Source organism: Poecile atricapillus, chromosome Z (assembly GCF_030490865.1).
Source record: "Poecile atricapillus isolate bPoeAtr1 chromosome Z, bPoeAtr1.hap1, whole genome shotgun sequence".
NCBI classification, from domain to species: domain Eukaryota; kingdom Metazoa; phylum Chordata; class Aves; order Passeriformes; family Paridae; genus Poecile; species Poecile atricapillus.
Window position 1 is genome coordinate 49,599,155 of NC_081289.1, and position 15,197 is coordinate 49,614,351.

Below are 15,197 nucleotides of genomic sequence, written 5' to 3' on the forward strand. Positions count from 1 at the left end.
AGAAAATCTGCATCGATCGTTCACAGAATCGGTCATTCACATTAAAAGGGACCTCAAAGGGCCTCTACGTCCAAACTCCTGCTCAAAGTGGGGTCAGCTATAAGGTCAGATTAGCTTGCCCAGAGCTTTAGCCACCTGGGTCATGAAAACCTTCAGCTATGGAAACCAGAAAGGCTCTCTGAAAAACCCATTCCAGTGTCTGACTGTCCTCAACTTTTTCTTTACATCCAGATGCACATTCTCTTGTTTCAGTCTGTATCCCTTGTCTCTCGCTGTCCCACCATGCACCACTGATGTTATTGATCTTCTTGTAGGTAAACGGGGACAAACATTTTACCAGAGACTGTTGACACAGGACAAGGAAAAATTATTATATGCTAAAAGAGGGTTGATTCAGACTAGAAATAAGAAAGAATTTTTTTACAATGGCATTGGTTATCCAGTGAGGTGCCGCAAATATGGAAATACTCAGGTTGGACAGGGTTCTGACCAGCAAGACTCCAGGACTCTGGGATCTTGGAGGACTTTTCCAAACTTAATAATTCTGTGACAATGTCTCAGCTTGTTGCAGAGGGGCTGAAGTGGATGACCTTTAAAGGTCCCTTCTCACCCAAAACATTCCATGCATCTGTGATAATTCTGTGATTCAGCTCCCCTCAAAAGTGCTTCTTCTCCAGTCTGAAAAATCTCCACTGCCTCAACCTAACATCCCAGTGCAGGAGCTCCTGCCCACAGACAACATGAGTCCTTTTGCTGAACTCACTAATATTAATAACTCATTAGTATTGGTCATGTACTGAAGGACCCAAAACTGGCATGGTCTGAGAGATGCTGAGCAGGGGATGATCGCCCCCCCCATAAGCAACTGGCTACGTCCTTATTGACACCACCCAAGATGCTGTAACACTCAAGAGCACAACTCTTAAAGAGCTGTTTCTGGAGAACACTTTATGTTCTCATGTGCCAGCTATCCAGCCTGAACCAGTAAATATTTAAGACTTTCTTACTGTGGTTCTTCAAAAACTTCTGTGCAATCTTCAACTGCACAGCTTTTTTATCAGACACTATAAAAGACAGAACCTAAGAAACAGCAGAGTGGAGCTCACACACTAAAGTACATGAAAATGTTATTTCCTCAGCAAAATGATATTTTTCTCATTCACATTTTATGATACAGCAAACTTCTGCAGCTTAGGTCTCCATAAGAACAATAAAATAGAGTTTTAAAGACTGTTTATGTAAGTGTATTTTTACAGAGAAGCAAGTTGGTATTTTGCTGTTGATTTACAACTGGTTTCAAAATAATTATGCCTTTTCATTTAGAATTTAGCTAATTTCAATACTGGAAAATACAGTAAAAAAAAAAAGCAGAGCTTTGTTTATAGGTCTCACACAAAATTACTGTGAACAAGAATTATTAATTATATTTCCAAAGTAGTTGAAGATTAATTATATTTCCAAAGTAGCTGAAGTGTTAGGACCCCATTATGTGTGGCATCATGCCCAACTAGACACAAATGAAAAAGTCTGATCTAGCAGCAGCAGATTTTCTATGTACTTGGTACCTGTCAAGAAAAATTTGGCCAGTAAAGGGGATTCTGAATTTCACCACTTTATCTTCAGTCTATATAACAATTTGAAAGTAACACACATCACATCACATTTCACTATGTTTTTGTCTTCAAAACAAATACTAGATATGTTTGTTTGAAGAAAAATGCTATTCATAAGCTATCTTCTTAGTTTACCTGTTAACTGGGAAATACACTTAATTGCAAGTGTATTCTGTATTTAATTAAGTTTACATTCCACGCAAATGAAGGCACTTCTTTTGAAAGCTTGCTATTCACTATCCACTACAATATGAAATTTTCAAGCTCTGCTTATACTCACAGATCATGAGATTATGATTCACAACACAATTAAAAGCCAAAGATTTTGTGATGCTACGAAGAAATATACTAATTGCAACAGATATGGAATGGTTACACAGATCTACTTTCCTCATTTGCATTTGAAATTTTGTTTCACTGAAGCAGAGGAGCCAGTGGCAATGAAAAAAGCAAACAAAAACAGCAATAAAAAAATCTTAATCCTTGCTCAGCGCTTCATGACAGCTTTTTTCACTAGAAACATATGACAGTACCAGCTACAGCTCAGATTAAAATGGTTATCTTTGAACATTTCTAGGGAGCAAACACAAGCAGTAAGACTTGTAAGATTACAAGACAAAAATGGCAATGTTATATCTACATACATAGAGCATGTGCATTTCTATACCATTTCAAAGGATTTCTGTAGAGACCAACAGGCTGGAAAAAATGCTAAGGAAAGTAAACAGCTTTCATAAAACAAAATAAAGACAGCCTTCCCAAGATCTGAAAGCTTGGCTTCAAACAGCAGTAAAAATCTCAGAGGGTTAAATCTAGATCTTACTGCACAGCAGTTTTCTCAGCAGTCAGCTACACTTACATAGATACAGCAAACACACACAGCAGTACCCCAAAACAGAAATACCTCTTCTTAAGACAATTTGATTTTAGTTTAGACTACAATTAATTTTTTATGAACACCAATCTTGCCACTTAAACGTGTCGTACACACTTAAAGTCAGCTGTCTTCCCACTGAAAATAAGGAAATAACTAATGCTGGAGAGATTAATTTAAGAAGGTCAACAAGGGATTTTTGTACTGTAACTTCTCATGTATTAGCAGAGTAACAACATGTTCCAAATCTGCAGGCTTAACAGATGCATTTTAAAGGAACATGGCTGAAAACTGTTCTATTTTCACATGTGACCCCTATTTCCTTAGTATTAGCAGGAAAACATTACCAGTCACATGGTATCAGTCTAGACAGATTGCTTGCTCTATGATTTATAAACATACTATCAAAAAAAAAAAAAAATCTGGCCAGATTTATACCACATGGCATACTCTTGTGGCAAAACTATGACATCAAATAGTCATAGTTCTCAGTACAGCTCCACTTTCAGACATCTTTATAAATGGTCTTTACTTCAAAATAGGTAACAGTGACTTCCAATGTAAACAGAGAGGAGCAGTAAGAGAATTCTGCCACATAATTCACCACCCCAAGTTTTTTACATCCCAGAACACTGTCAATGGATGTTCAGTAGGAATTTGAATCTCAATTGACTTAATGTACAGCTAAAGGCTCAGTGGTTTCATAAAACCGAGATCAGACACAAAATGTTATCCTCATACTTAGTTGTGAAATACAGAGGAATGTTGTATGACATATCATAAGTTACTGAAACATCATAAAGCTTTAAAGTATATCCTTAATCAGAGAATAACTGAATGATAAACGTGCCTACATGACTTAGCAGTATCAGCTGATCCACAGTAAGTCAGGTCCTGTATTGCATCTGTGATGTACTTGAAAAACCATTCCCAAATTTCTAACTGTAAAATACAAGACAATAAGCAAAGGGGGACAGAAAAGGAAGAATGAGTACTATAAAAATGTCAGCCCATTTCAGATAAAGATCAAAGCAAAAATACTAACAAAAAACTCAAAACAATCTTATGACGGTACATTGAAGCTTATCTTTCTGTCCCTTAGCCATGCTTACAATGTGAGGGAAGAAGAAAAAACCATTCAAAAATGTCCACAGATTTATGCAATGGAGCCCAATTTCACTTGGATAGCTGTACAGTTAAGAAGGAAAATAGAAAGCAGAAAAGGAAACTGGAGGAAAACAAAACTATGTAAAAACTATTTTACATAGTTAAATCAAGCTCCTGCTCTCATCCCCTTTTACCTATTTATTAACTGAAGACAGCCTCAAGAAATTAGTTTTTATTACAGTTTTTATGAACATAAGTCATATTATTTTAGATATTTAGACCTCCATTTTAAATGAAAGATGATATAACACATTTCTTAAAAGAGTTAGAAAGCAGTAACTTCAAATTATTTTACTGATATACCAGAAGCCAGAGGAAGATGACAATTTAAAAACAGAATACTGTTTTTACAATCTATCATCAGGTATTTACAACTAAAGAAAAAACATATACCAGAAGCTGAAGCCTGCACTGATCTTAGTCTGCCACCACAGATAAACATTTTGCATCACAGCATTACCAGTACACAGACCTACAGATCCTTTAAGCTGAACTACAGTTTTGATTATTATCCTCATCAATGACTGAGCTAACAGCATGGATACAAGCAGATTTGCAGTATCCTTCCCCAAAGATGGAAATTAAACCTGAAGGGGGAAGCACAAATTGGTAAAGGGAAACAACAGCATTTAAGAAAATTCCCCTTCCTCCAACACTCCCTGGCTTCCTATGTATTCAGTGCCACTTGGAGGCTTGCAAGCAGCAAGCTTGCATTTTGTGTCAATCCTAACATGCCTTTTGCTGGTAGCCAGTCTGACTGCAACATGTTCTTTGTGAGATGATCTGTAAACCAACTACATATCTATCTATATCTATCTATCTATCTATCTACACAGCACTGGTGTTCAGTATATCTCATGGTTACCTAAATCTGGCACATACATGTCATGGCTGGTCCACGCACTCCTGTTCTAACACTGCATTTATTTCCGAATGTAGCTGATTGTTTAAGCTCCACCAGCCACATGACAGGTCACCTCTTTCTACTGTTCTCATTATCACATTTAAAAAGAGTCATTTCTCCTGTCAGGTTTCAATTTCTACAACAGAATCAGTAAGAGGGTTATTTGTTATGCATATGAGCAGCGTAATTTATATGAAAAGTACAATCATGCTTTCTTTTGTGGAAATACTGCAACAGAAAAGTAGCCCTGAGCTAATCAATTGCTTCTGGCTCCCATGAGTTGTTCCCTTTACCAAAAATGCTGCTAGTTCCTTTAGCTTAAATCCCTGCCCTGCTTAGCAGGCACATCTGCATGGAAAAAGTCAGGATCGAAGAGTACCTCAAGACAACAACCATCCATGGATAATGTGAAGGTATATGAGGAATAATTTCCAAGGAATAGTATTAACAAGGTGAAGGTTAGACACACTAAGAATAGTATTTTAAGGGGGAAAGGTAGAGAAGCCTATCACCTAATGATACATTAAAAATTTTAGGGAGCACTTGGATTATGCTCCTAATATAAATAATTCACATTGCTGACAAAATACAACAAGGTCCAATCTGAACTCTGCCTTTAGTCACTGTTCACACCTACCAGAAATTCTGTGCTATTGGTACCAGGTAATTATGTCTGAGGCACAGTTTAAATACATCCTTAAACAACTCAAAAATACCACATAACATATACTTTGTTTTCCCTCAGAACTACTGAGTCTCATACATAATGTTAGAAACAAACCCCTGTCTTTAGGCAGGGTTATTTATTAATAGAGCCTCTGAATTTCCATGACATTCGGTGACACAAGACTTAAATATCAAACAATCAGATATAGAAAAAGAAACCATATGTGGAAGCAGAAAATCTTAATACCAACTAATGTGTATGCACGTATGCTCATATATAACATTTTTTTCTCTTTCTCCAACTTTTGTACTTGAGATACATTGCACCATTTGAAATTATTTCCAAATCCGGATTTAAAGTGTCCTCACATTTTCCAAACCTAATTTGTTCTCATCTTTGATGTCAGAATAAAATAAAGAAACAAGAGTCTGAAAAGAAGATGGAAAGTAATAAGATTCACACACTGTAGACCTGGGCATCCTGGTGGACACCAAGTCAAGCATAAACCAGAAATGCGCCCTTGCAGTACAGGAGGCCAGTGATATCTGGGATGCATTCGATAGAATATTGCCAGCAGGACGAGGGAAGTGATCCTTTTCCTCCTTGCTCAGCACTGGTAATACCACACTTGGACGTGATTAAGCGACTGGATAGAATGCTCCGACAGCTGGGACTGTTTAGCTTGAAGAAGAGAAAGCTCAGAGGAAATCTTATTAATAAATTGGGATATATCTGAAGACAGGGTACAAAGAGGACAGTCAAGCAAATTTCAGTGGCTCCCAGTGAGGCAATGGACATAAACTGCAACACAGGAGGCTCCTCTGAAGCATCAGGGAACAAATCCTTTACTGACGGATGGTGTCTGAGCACTGGCACAGGTCGCCCAGGGAGGTTGTGAAACCTCCACCCTTGAAGATACTTAAGAGCCATCTGGACATGATTCTGGGAAACCAGCTCTAAAGTGGTTAGGCCAGATGACTTCCAGACTTTCAGCCTCAACCATTCCATGATTTTGTGATTAAGTGTAAATACCACATCCAGGCAGCCCAGATAGACAGCAGGGTCATTTGGGTCTTTATGGAAATATGGTTTTTTACAGTCTTCTCCATCTTCCACCTCTGAAAGCTAGTAACTGTCATGATGCAACATTCTGCCACTTGTCTACTTGTCCAGAAGTTCCACATGACTATAATTAATGCACTATCCCTCACAATAACATGCGATGCAGTTTTTGTGAGCCAGAGGGTCAAGGCTCTTCAACTGCATCTTTTTATCAATTTCTGTAGCCTTGCATTGAGTACCCACCCTACAGCTTCACAAATACAGTCTCCATCTCCTTTTTGGTCTAGTGACTCAGAAGCAGCAAAAAATTTATTTGAGTCTCCTGCATCTAGAGTGCTGATGTCTGGAGCACTGATTCTAAGTAAACTAGATACTGAAAGTCAAGTGTAACCCATCTCTGTGCTTAAAATAATATTGAATCTTTGAGCTCCTGTACAATAGATAGAGACCATTGGGATACATTTGAAGAATGACATCTTGGGTTGTCAGTAGTGAACCTTCAGAGTAGAGAAAATGTATTATTAGCTTGATTCAAGAGGTATCCAAGCCCTTTCTTGCTGTTGTTAACAGTAGTAGTGAGTTGCATAAACTTTAGTTAGAGTAATGACTAAAAGTCAGGTTCTTTGAGATGAGCAGTTCTCAGGTTTGAAGATGCTGATGGAGGTTGCAAAATATGTCTTTAGACATTCTCTTACTATACCAAAATCCTTTTATCATTATTGTAGAATAAGGTGGAAAAACTGACAGTATGTTTTTTTCAAAAATTTAAAAATCAGAACACCAAGTAGTGAATGTTTTGACTAATTAATGGGGATTTCAGCTTTTGGCAAGCTTTTGATTCCACTGAATTAAATGAATAATAAAACTGAAATATGAAAGTGGTAAAAAGACTGACGATGTGGATGTCACTAAGAGGTGATGTTGAGAGTACAACAAAGGAAGGGTAATCTTATCCTTTGGTATGGTCTGGAGTTTACACAATCATTAAGGATATAATCAAAAGCTCACAAAAAAAAAATGCAGTTTGCTTTCACTGGCCTTGGATAAACAGCCTATTCTCTTTGTGCTGTTTAAGAACCTCTTCTCATTTGAGGGCAATATGATACTTACAAACAAGGTTGTTCAAGGTGATAGAAAAAGGAGGATTAGCATGCCAACTTATCTCCACTCCCCACACAGATGGGGCCAGAGGCATCAATCATTTCTGATAAGACGTTCATATCATATTGACACAGACACAAAGTGTATATCAATGAAAGAAAATCTTAATACACTCCATCTTACTGAAGTGCTGCTTTGAAATTTTCCCATTAATAGTACTGCTACTTGGAGAAAAAGAAAATGGTTTAGAATGCTACGTAAGAACTACGGGTCATATTACAGATTCAAGAATTTCTACAGCAGTATGTTGGCATAAGACAGAGGCACAAACTCAAATGTAAAGGTCAGCAAAGCGAATGGGACTCTGAGCAGGAGATGATGCAGCATCCTTATGCATACTCATCAATGCCAAGAACAGGGGCCACAGTCTGAATTGAACAAATGCAGGCATCAGCCTTAACACCTTCCATTCCCTTTTTCATAATACACTAATCAGTGTTGCTGGTGTTTTCAAAATTCTCCCAAAAAACCCCATGCAAGATCTCTAGATGGTAATGTGCTACATATACATACAGTCTCATGGCATCAACACTGGAAAGGTAGGAATTTCAGAGGACATGGGGATAACCTGATCTTTTAAACACAATCATCTGGTAAATATTTTCTTTGGGCTTTTTGGCTTTGGGTTTTTTTTTTTTATAGCAGCAGAATACTCTTATAGCAACAAATAAATTTAACACAGCCTCAGTGAATAATGCACATTGTCTAGAAAACAGCTAAGCTCTGTCCCTTGCCACTTGTTAAACTGATTCTATTAAAAGCTAATAAGTGAGATCTTTCCAAGATCTGATAATGAAAAAAAATCAATATATTTTTGATTAAATGATTGGTGTTCTTAGAGCTCCAGTGTAAATAGGCCCCCTGGCTATACAAAGGTCATCACTGCTGCAAAAAAATGCTGTATTGGGTAGCTGATATTAGTACATGGGAACAGAAAGAATAGACTGTCATCAGACGCTGTTTATTTCTCTGAAAATCTGCCACTGCAAAACGTGTAGCTGTGTAACCCCTTGAAGTACGTATCATTGGCTTTGTAAGTGTGATCTTACTGCTGAAAGTTTGTTTCATTAACTCCTGTTTGGGTAAAGGAAAAAGATATCCACAAAGCCAACAATCATCACCACGCTCACACTCTTCAGTACTCTGAGTGCTGAGACTCTATATAATAACCTTCATATTCCAAGGAATAGAAAAACTTCTGAAACTTCACAAATGACCACACACTACAACTGATTTATAAAGCAGCTAATAAAGAACATCATAATACAGGATTGTTGCAGTGTGCTGAAATGTTGCAAATGCATATTTCCAGTTTTCCTTTGGAGCTGTAACAATGGCCTCTCTCTTACCTAAAGTTATGAAGTGTTTCTCACATTAAATCAATTGCAGTCAGGGCTCTATAATAACACCTTTGAACTCTGAAACTGTTTTTGCAATGTGGAACAATTTTGCAATTAGGAACAATTAAGTCCCAAAGCACAGCTGAGTTACTCTGTTTTACAGAACTTTCCCCCATTCAAAGTATGATGCTGTAATATCCATCTTACATACACTATTTTACAATCTACACGATCAAGTTAAATTGAATTAGGTGCTTTTGAAGACAATCTTCCAATCATCTGCACATTTTGATTCACAAGCCAGAGCAGTCTAGCCATGAATCCAAACTAGAACACATGCTGCTGCCACTCAGTCCACACAACCACAGATTTAGTTCATAGCAAAATCCTTAAAACATTTACACATGTTAACATCGGGTCTAGCATGAACTGCTGCTCTACAAATCCACTCCTACTGGCTGGCACTACTTGTATAAGTAAAGAGCAGTCTTAGACTTTCATACTGTTGATTTGCTTAACAAAATTAGATTATATAAAAACAAATCTTCAAGGCTCTACACCAAATCGTTAAGTCCTTCTGATTTTGTTTTTCTCAAACATTTGTGCAACATGCCAGATTCCAGAACACATTTTATCAAAGCATTTCTTAAACAACACAAAGTACCAGTACAGAACCAGGTAGAGAATGTTTGAGCCCATATACTTCAGGAACAACTCTAGGTAGACGGTAAAAGCTCAGCAATGGCCAGAAAAATAGGACTGAACTAAAAGACAAACACATCTCAAGAGATGTGACCATGGACCTCTTTTATTTTCCAACTACAGTAACAGCACCACTCTACAACTGCATATGCTAAAATGCTTCCTTCAGGATTCTATACTAGTTAAATTAGTCCTAAAACTTAAGTGTCATCATTACAGTTTTTTACTTTCTTGAAGAACCAAAAATACCCAAGGAATACACAAACTGGGCTTGTGACATTAACAGAAATCTAAGGTTAGAAGACATAACAGCGCATAAACCAAAGAATATTACTGAGATAAGCCATATGGCTGTACCATGTTAAAGCAGTGCCATTCTCAACTTGCTCTACCCTACTCAGGAGCTATTACTGTTCTAAGAAAGGGAACTGTAAAGCAGTAGGAAGTGGAGACGAATTAAACATGATACAAAAACACACCAGTGAAAACTCTAGGAACCATCAGGGGCTGACTTCAGCTGTTTATTGTCAATTTAAGAGATAGAAAAAATTATTCCTAGCAGCTAGTTTAGCCAGAAAATATGGATGTATACATATGCAAACATATCAAGTGAAATTAGCATGTACCAATTAAGTAGAAAATTAATGACTTGCAACTGTAGTCTTAATAAGCAGAAACCTGTCATGACTCAGACTTAACTACTTGACTTAAACAGTTTTCTTGCTTCCATACAAGTAGAATATTCATGTTCAAGAAAAGCCTTTTAGAGTGCAAAGACATAAGTCATAAGTCATTAGATAATTATTTGAACACAGAAACAGACTGCAAAACAATATTTATTATTATTGTCTATTAGCAACAATAATAAAGTCATAGATAAACATGTATTTTATTATTACCCCTAACTTAACAGTTATTTTTAACAGCAATTTCCAGCAACAAAAGAAAAATCTCAAAAAGAAAAGTACAATTTCATCTTGTCCCAAACAAATGAAAAGTGATCTCAAAAAGTATTTACCTCTAGCTATAGTAAAGTTGATAGAAAACCATTTCAATCACCCAAAGGTGGTGCTGATCTCACTAAGTTAGGTGTAAGTGAGGCATAAGAGCCCTTACCAATCCAGAGAAATCTTTAGCTAGAAAGTCTGAAAATTAAAAAAAACCTTGAAGCATCACTGATTTCTTTGTCACTATCTGATATCAGTATTCTGCTCTGGGAAAGTTACTAATGAGTTTCAAAATCGGTTTTTCACATCTTGTGAAAAACTTATTATCTAATTCTCAGTACATGTTGGAAAAATTACAAGCATTTGTACATGTCAAAGATGAAAAATTATTTAACTGAGAATAGTCTAGCTATAAGTATACCTAATTTTTCTTTTGTTCATAGAATCATAGAATGGTTTGGGTTGCAACACATCTTTAACATCATCTAATTATGATCTATTAAAAACACTAAAGAAATACTAAGATACATTATTAAAACTAGAATAACTGTTAAATGGTTCTATGGCTTTAATTTCCATCTCTTTACTTATTTTAAAAGATGCTATTCTAAAAATGCACTGGTAGTTCCCACAATAAGAGCACGTTTATGTTTAATTAGGAGAATATTCCTGAAACATATACATTGCCTACCACAACATACCTGTTCTATTTAAACTAAAAAAAAAATTGTACATATATATATTTATCACTTATTTTTGATCCGACTACCCTAAATCCTTTGCAAATATTTAAGAGCAAATTCAGAGTGCTTTCACCTATAGATTCCACTCTTAAGGGCTGATGTCAAAAACTCAGATAACTAATATTGAGAATTTATATCCTTTACGATTTCAATATCAACTCTTTCTGAACTTTAAGCCTCAGACTTCATGGAGATCTAACATCCAAAATATCCTGAAGAAGATGCAGACATTTCATCAGCTCAATTGCTTTCTAGGTTTTGCTAATTATAAGCAACTAGTTACTGGAGATAAAATTCACACAAAGATCTTAAGTTCAGATGTCTTTGAATCTGGATTCCAACACAAAAGCCCATTGATTTAGCATGAAACCTTCTGAAATCAGACAAAAAGGAAAGCATTGGCCTATGTCTTAATCCTGGCATCTTACTCATGACTGTAGTAAGATACATCCATGGATGGATACATCCATCCAGATTCCAGAGGTGATGATGTGTCTGTTCCTCCCCCTGCCACACACCTGAAGACATACTTGTACTTTATTTCAGGACTAATTCATGTCTAATGAGGCATAACTACTCAGAGAAACAAAAGATGATGAAGAGGAGCAAATAATGAATTCAAATATAATGTACTTTGGGGATTTTCTAAAATTTATTTTTCAAATAAAGAGGAACAAGAGTGCAATATAAGTGATGAATAGATTTATATTAGTGGGTGTGTTTTTTCTTTAAGAGAAAAAAGACCCATGTCCAATTTCTCACTCTACCTTTCAATATTCAAACTTACACTTCCTACCTGCCAAAAAATCAGAACTGTCTCTTAATCCACAGCAATTTGCATTGAAATACTTTATAAACTGTAAAAGGACTTAAAATTACTACTGTTCTCCTTTTCCTCATTTGCCTTGTCTTTACAAAGACAAACAGTACCTACATTGCATCACATTATAATCCACTTCTGCTGAGAATTCTTACTAAACATAGCTCCTGTGGCAAAACACGTGGGTCACAAGAACTAGAGAAAGTTTTGTGCTAACATTCAGGCTCATAGTTTTCAATTTGATATCTATTTTCTTTTTCTACTTTATAAATTTGTATTCTTCTGATCTATTCTTAGCATGCTATGATACTCTATTTCCTTATTAGACACTCAATTCTGGTGCCACTAAGCCAAATGCAAGAACTGTTAACACCTTGTGCTTTCTCCTCATACCTTGGTTTGTCTGAGTTGCTACAGGATACTTTATTTCAGGGAAAATCTATAGCTATACAACAAGAAAAAGTTTCACTATCTTTCATTGCTCAATGGATATTTTCTAAGTCTGATAATGTTTTAATATTGCATGAGAAAACTATAGTTTAAAATGCACTACAGACAATCCTATTATTGCACTATAATACAAAGCTCAACTATCAAATCATGCATTCCCTGTGTTATGAAGTACCTTCTTTTCACCTTATTCTCCAAAGCTTTCCCACAGAGTTTTTTCTTGCACTAGTCTGGACTAGAAATACTATTCCTTTTTGGAGAGACTTTCTCCATCTCAGTATCTACAATTGCTATTCTGTTTACTGTGATACGTGAATAAATATTGCTGTTCAAACAGTCGAATGTATGATACTGATAACATAAAACAAACAAAAATAAAAAGCTGTAGGAAAAGATATCCAATCACTTAAAAAAGTAATCAGACAGTGCTGCTTCTGGTCCTCCAACAATCTTTTAAAGCTGCTATTTTAATTGCATATACCTGAGGTTAGAAAAAATAAAATAGATTTATTAGAGATATTGATATAGGGAGATCTTACAATTGCAGGTCCACCTGAAAAGAAGCAAAGTTAGTTTTAAGGAATTCTATTATTAAATCTGAATTCTTCACTCTCTCCAACTGAATTCTTTAAGGGGCTATGGAGCTGACTTTCTTTATGTCAATTTATATGAGGTAGACAATGAACACTACTATGCATTCAAATAGTCTAATTAAAGCAAACAGGATTACCCACCTGAGCAAAGTTTGGTACACATACAGTGTTTACAAAATTTAACATATTAAGCAGCAAAGTCCAAAGAAAGCCCCAAAAATTCTAATAATATAAGCAATGGTTTGAAGAAGTACATTTTAAGTAATTTATATTCGTAAAATTCTATTTTAACCTGTGTTAATAACAAGTTTCATCTATTCTTTTCATTACATTTTTTAGCTGGACCACAAAAAGACAACTTAGGAAACCAATGGACAAATGACACAACTGGTTTGTGACAGGTTCTAACATGTTGGCACACACAGCTTTTGCCCTGCACTTTTGCTAGAAATGAGCAGAAGAGTCTGCCTATCCAAGCTCCTCAACTGCACTGCTGCCCATATGCTTTGGCATCGTTGCAGGGCGTGAACTGCGGGGGCTGGGGACACTGTCTCCTCTCATACATCATCATTCTTCTATGGGAGATTGTTCATTTCAAGCATCCATCAACAAGGGCCTAAAGATCTCTGAAATAGCCCACCCATTTGTACAGAATAAAAGTTAAACGTTGTACCACACTGTTGTGCACTGCAACCAACCAGCTTTGGTTTAACTCTAATAAACTGGTTAAGTCACTTCCATGTCTAGTCCAGGCAGACCATGTAAGTATCCATCCTGGACACTTCTGCATTCCAAAGTTCAGTCTGTAATACAGAAATACCTTGCATTTAATTTGTTCTTATAATAGCTCTCTTAGGTTTAGCTTTTCCAGTGTGTTGAGAAATTTCTGTTTGTTTCTTGGGAGGGCTTTTTTTATTGTGTTTGTTGTTTGGTTTTGTTTTTTCTTTGTTACGGGATGGTATGTTTGTTTGATTTGCAGATGGTGCAAGCTATCTTCACAAAGGTTATCCTGTCATTCCCCCCATGCCCTAGAAGGCAGGTTGGATTTGCAACAACACGTTTCTTCAAGGTATGCCAGTAATGGGATGAGGAAGTTCACAGCATCTGAAAACAGGCACTGGAGTCAGGAATCAATAACAAAAGGTCAGATCACAGCAAGCACATGAGAAACAGCTCTAGAATTTGTGCTTTCATGTAACATGAAATCAAATCCATTTGCTTTCACATCACCACCACCTGCCTTAACCTTGTTTTCAGCAATCCATATCACTTCAAATTGTTTTCTGTCAAAGTCTGCAGCTCTCGTAAATCTATCACCTGCTGTGGCATTCATTGGAGTGAACACAAACATGTCCTGATGCACATTTGATTGTCAAAATGACAGGAAACTGTATTTTGGTGACTACTGTTTGAAGCGCAGGCCAGAATGAAATGTCGGTGTTTAACAGCTAACCCTGTAACACCAACTGTGTATACATAATGTCACTAAATGAAAAAAATTAATGTACTCAGTATACCCTTCCTTCAAAGTACTGGTTACTTATTTTGCCTGCACTGCAAAGCACAGACATTATTTTGTCAAATTCAGCCCAAGTTCCACACAGTTCCCCAAACTCCTACTGCCATATTTAAGACAACAACTGTGGAAAGGACTCAAGCTGGAGAAATTAATGGAAAACTGCCTCCTGTGGGAGGGCCCCCAGGCTGGAGCAGAGGAAGAGCATTAAGAGTCCTCCCCTGGAAGAGGAGGGAGTGGCCAGACAGTGTGTGACCAACAGACCACAGCTCCTATTTCCAGTCCCCTGTACTGCTGGGGTGGATGGAGGAGAGCACAGGAAGAAGGAAGAAGGGTGAAGGAACATGCTTTAAGTTTTGGGTTTATTTCTCATTATCCTACTATGATATGCTTGGTAATAAATTCATTGTCCCCATGTCAAATCTGTTTTATCTGTGATGGTAATTGGTGAGTGATCTCTCCCTGTCCTTATCTTGACCTGTGAGCCTTTTGTTCTATTTTCTGTCCCCTGTCCAAATGAGGAGGGGAGTGACAGGGTGGCTGTGGCTGGCTGGAGGCCAGTGTCAACCCACCACACCCAACACCACTGCAAAGCCATTTAATGGATCAGACTTCCTGGCATATTCCTCAAACAGAGC

General features: G+C 36.8%; 1 protein-coding gene across 1 annotated transcript in view; it reads right to left on the bottom strand.

The window, feature by feature from the left end:
* Window positions 1-15,197, bottom strand: part of LOC131573650 (dedicator of cytokinesis protein 4-like) — a 225,456-nt gene that overhangs the window by 114,380 nt on the left and 95,879 nt on the right. The window lies entirely within an intron of this gene.